This window comes from Apaloderma vittatum, unplaced genomic scaffold (assembly GCF_000703405.1).
Source record: "Apaloderma vittatum isolate BGI_N311 unplaced genomic scaffold, ASM70340v1 scaffold27460, whole genome shotgun sequence".
NCBI classification, from domain to species: Eukaryota; Metazoa; Chordata; class Aves; order Trogoniformes; family Trogonidae; genus Apaloderma; species Apaloderma vittatum.
The window spans coordinates 17,345-21,622 of record NW_009695460.1 but is presented as its reverse complement, the minus strand read 5'-3'; positions in this window follow the sequence as shown (position 1 = coordinate 21,622).

The following is a 4,278-nucleotide window of genomic DNA, read 5'->3' as shown; positions in this document are numbered from 1 at the left end:
TGATTAAGAGAGCTGAAAAACAAGCGTGGGCTCTACCTGGAACTGCAGGCATCCTCCTTTCTGGAAGAAATCCTGAATTTCCTCCTGGCTTTGAATAGTGACTAGTTTTTTTCAGTAGTTGCCTGCAAAAGCCTGGCATTGTTCATACCTGCTATTTTTAAAACGTTTTGTTCTCCTGCTGAGTTTTACTTAGCTTAACCATTAGTGAATTTGCTATTAAAACCCCTTGTTAATTATCATGCTGTAACCATCGCTAGCGGTAAAACCTACTTGGTTTTTTTTAGGGAGATTTAAATACGTGGGTATGAAAATGTGTGCTAAAAACCCTGCTTCTGGTATCTGGAATGTGAAAGAAAATAGAGAAAACATAGGAAAATATCCCAAAATATTGCTCTGGAACTGTAAGTAAAAGTGTGGTGTGAGACACCCATCCAGCATCACAGCTTAGGTCCTGGGGTCCCCCAGAGCACAGCTCCACCAGCTATCTCGGAGGTGTCTGTGCAATTCAAAGCAAGGTTATTTCCCAGGTCCACCAGCTGGAATTCCTCTAGATCAGGTTTTGTGCCCCAAATACTCACAAAAACTGCGGAGCTGGACACTGAACGGATGCTTTCTTGAAAGGAGAGAGGGGTCCCCAGGGAAAGCTGCCCTGCCTGCCGTGCCTGGACCCAGCTCCATCCTGCAGTCTGCCCTCTTTGCTGGAATGGGGCAAAATCATGCCTTTTATTTTTTATTAAGCATAGTGTTTATGCTCTTTCATAATGCCTCCTTTTCCCTTCCTCTCTGAAAAAGCCTCAGGAAGATGCCAGAGCTTGCCCTGCTGGACTTTCGGAGGTGCAGAGAGAGCTGGGGTGCTCAGGCAGAGTGCAGAGCAGCTTTAGCTGTCAGAAGGCTCCGTGCCTTTGGACTTGACATGTATCATCTCACATCAGATCAGAACCCCCGTCAGTGGGTGGGGGGGCCGATTACCACGGAGCTGGAGCCTGGGTGGGATGGGGTCCGTCCCCCTCACCCACTCTGAAGGTCAGGGAATCCTCCCCCTCTTTGGGTGGTGCTCTCTGGCTGTTGCGGCTGCAGAGCCTGTCCCCAGCCCCAGGCTCTGAACTGACAGTAAAAAAATATGGGTGGAGGGGAAGGAAAAGCTGATTTAAATGTTTTTCCAGGCTGTTGGTGGTCAGAGCACCCAGGTTTCCACACCACAAACGTTCCTCAGGTTAGGGGCTGGGTCACCGCCCATCACTGCTGCATCTGGGCGGCCTCAGGAGAGAGACAAGGGCGAGTGCTCAGGGGCGAGCCCGCCCCTCATTATGGAGTTTGGAGGCAAAGCCACGCGTCGGAGGGGATTTGCAGGCAGCGGCTTTGAGAAGCCCGCGGGGTGGATGCTGGGCTGGAGCTCTTCCTTCAACCCCAGGAGGTCGGAAGGATGCACGAAGGGTTTGCTTTTCAGGGGCTGGAGTGGTGTAGGGTGGCTTTTAACCCCTTGTGAGCAACATTCGTGCAGACCAAGACAGGTGGCGTGGTGAGGACGCAGGCGGTGCGGTGATGGTGCTGTCTCTCACTTGGACGGAGTGTGATGGAGACGGTCCCCCCGCGAGCGAGGAGTGGCAGCTTGTGGCTCTGCTGCTCCTTGTCACGTCAGCTGCTGGGAATTAATGAGCTGGGGAGAGGGGAGACACTGCTCTCTCCCCTTTTCCCCCCACCTAGGTTGGGCTGAGATCCCAGTCCCTGTGGATTCATTATAAATTGCAGAGATGCCTAGGGGATGGCAACTCAGAGGGCCATGGGGAACTGAAGGTGCTTTAGCTGGCTAATCCCCATTTTGGTGACCTGGCTTGGGGTCTTTGGTTGGAGCATGGTGTGGCTGGCCCCTGTGGGGGAGGCTCTACCCCGTGCAGAATGCTTTCGTGCTGTTGAGTGTCCTCCTGGAGAGCCTGGCACCTGCTGTGGCCCTGTGATGGCATGGTGACATCCACGGTGTGGAGCTGCAGCTGGGTGCTGGAAACAGGAAAGAGGCAGCTGTGATGGGGAAGTGCCAGGGACACCATGTCCCCAGCTTATTCTTCATCCTCTGGGCTCTCAGCATCAAGCAAAGGTCTTGGGAACTGGCCTGGGTGATGGAGATCTGATAGGGACATCATCTCCCCTGTTCTTTCTCCTCCATCCAGGCTTTCAGCATTGAGCAGGAGTTGTGGGGACACACCTGAGTGCTGGGAACATCATGTCCCCCATGTGACCTCTCAGCATTGAGCTGGGGCCACGGGGATGAGGTTGGATGATGGGGACGTGCCAGCAGCTTTGCAGGAGCCACTCCCCACCTTGACATCTCTCTTGCTTGCTCTTGGCAGGTGTCTAGATCCCCTGCCAGGGCGGAGGAGCCCTGGCACACATCAGCGGCAGGGTGGGGACACGTGGCCGGCGTAGGGAAGGAAGCCATCACCGTCACCCTCCATGGTGCCACCAATCTGCCAGCGGCACGAGAGGGCCGGGTGCCGTGGCCATACGTCATCGTGTGAGTACCCATCACAGACAATGGAGATGGTGGGAACACAGTGAAAGGTTTTAGGAGCTGTGACCCTGTTAATAACTCTTTAAAAGCTCCAGAGAGCAGGAGGGAACCTCTTTAGTGGTGACACATAGGAGCGTTCCCTCCGTGGGATGTTTGGCACAGGGAGAGGAGCCGAGGTGGAGGAAGGCAGGGGATGAAGTGCTTTGACTCGCTGGGGCGTCGGGAAGAAAGCGTTCCTAATATTGAAAGTATAAAATGATGTCAAAGAATCCACAGGGTAATGCTGCCTGGGCTTCGAGATGATATCACAATGAATAAAAGAGGGGTTTGATAAATAAAACAGGATGCTTGGGTAAGGATAACTTGGTTCCTCGTGCATTATGCATGTGCCAGGGGACTCAATTAGCCGGTCATGCTTTGGTCTGTGTTAAAGAGGGAGGCTGCTCCACTCGCCACTGCTGCGGGGTGAGCCTGTGATCCCAAAGAGGCCTTCCAGAAGGCTTTGGGGTTGCTTCCCGAAGCAAAAAAGTGGGGAGAAAGAGGCTGTTGGTGGCTTCTGAGCATCATCTGGCTGAGATGCGCACATCTCCCCCAGGGCAGTGGCGGGCATGCTGGTACCCAAGCAGGTGCAACGACGTCAGGGAAGCAGCACTGTGCTTGTCCAGGCTTGTCCAGTGGGGACAATCAGCAGCCGGGGCTGTGAAAGCTTGGAAACATCTTCTCTGCAAGTGTGGAGAGCAAACTGTTGCTTGTGGGGCATTTTCCAATACAGAAGCCCTGAGCTCCGTGGTGAAAGGAGTCCTGAGGTCTGTCAGCGTGGCACAGTGTGCCTTTTCTCCACAGTTCCCAGCACCAACCACTTTCAACATCCCAGAGTCTCCTTGGGCAGGAAGGGTGTGGGTCTCAGTCACAGGGACAGCATCTGTTGGGTTTTTGGGGTTAGGTGGCACTGGTGAGAGTTCCCATTGCTGTCCCTCCATCATCCCTTCCCTTCTTTCCCACCTCCCCATGTCCGGGCCCCGCTCTTCGCCCCAACAGCCTGAGTAACTCCACCGCAGGAGTTGTCTCTATTTCCATAAACCAATTATACCCAGATGATCTCAGGAGATTTAAACATCAATATCCTAAATGATAGCACGAGGGTGGCGTGTGATTGTTGCATCTCTCTTTACATTCTGGTGCTGCTCCATCACTGCATTGCCATGGTAACGGCGAAGTGATGGAGGGGAGGGGAGGGTGGTATTAGGGATGCAGGACACATGAGGGGCCTTTTAGTAACCATAGTGAGGGAGCCAAGGCAGAAGGGAATCAGTTATTGTTTTTCAGGGCACTTGCTTTTGAAGGAGAGCAGCATGTTTCAGTTAAAAGGTGGGTTGTTACGGATGGGAAGCAGAAGCGGCCGGTGGATGTGTTGGCTGGGATCTGGGTACCGCCAGCAGAGCCAGGCCGACCTCAGATTGCTGCCAGCACCCCTCCAAAAGCAGGAGTAGGGTGATGGGAGGAAGGGAGCAGTACCACCTGCACCAGTCCTTTGGGGCTGTGCCCAGTCGCTTGAGCCTGGACCCAGCACCGCATAGCTCTCTGCAGTCGTGTGCATCGCTGCCAGCTCTCGCTGCAGAGGATTGGGGAGAAAAAGGCTTAGCAGAGTGAATCTGAAAGACCTCAAGCAGCAGAAAAGCTGCTGCATCCTGATGGGCTGTGGCTCATCCCTACATCGGAGAGGATGAGGCTCAGGGATGCACCGGGGACCTGGCAACAGCTTGGCTCTGCTC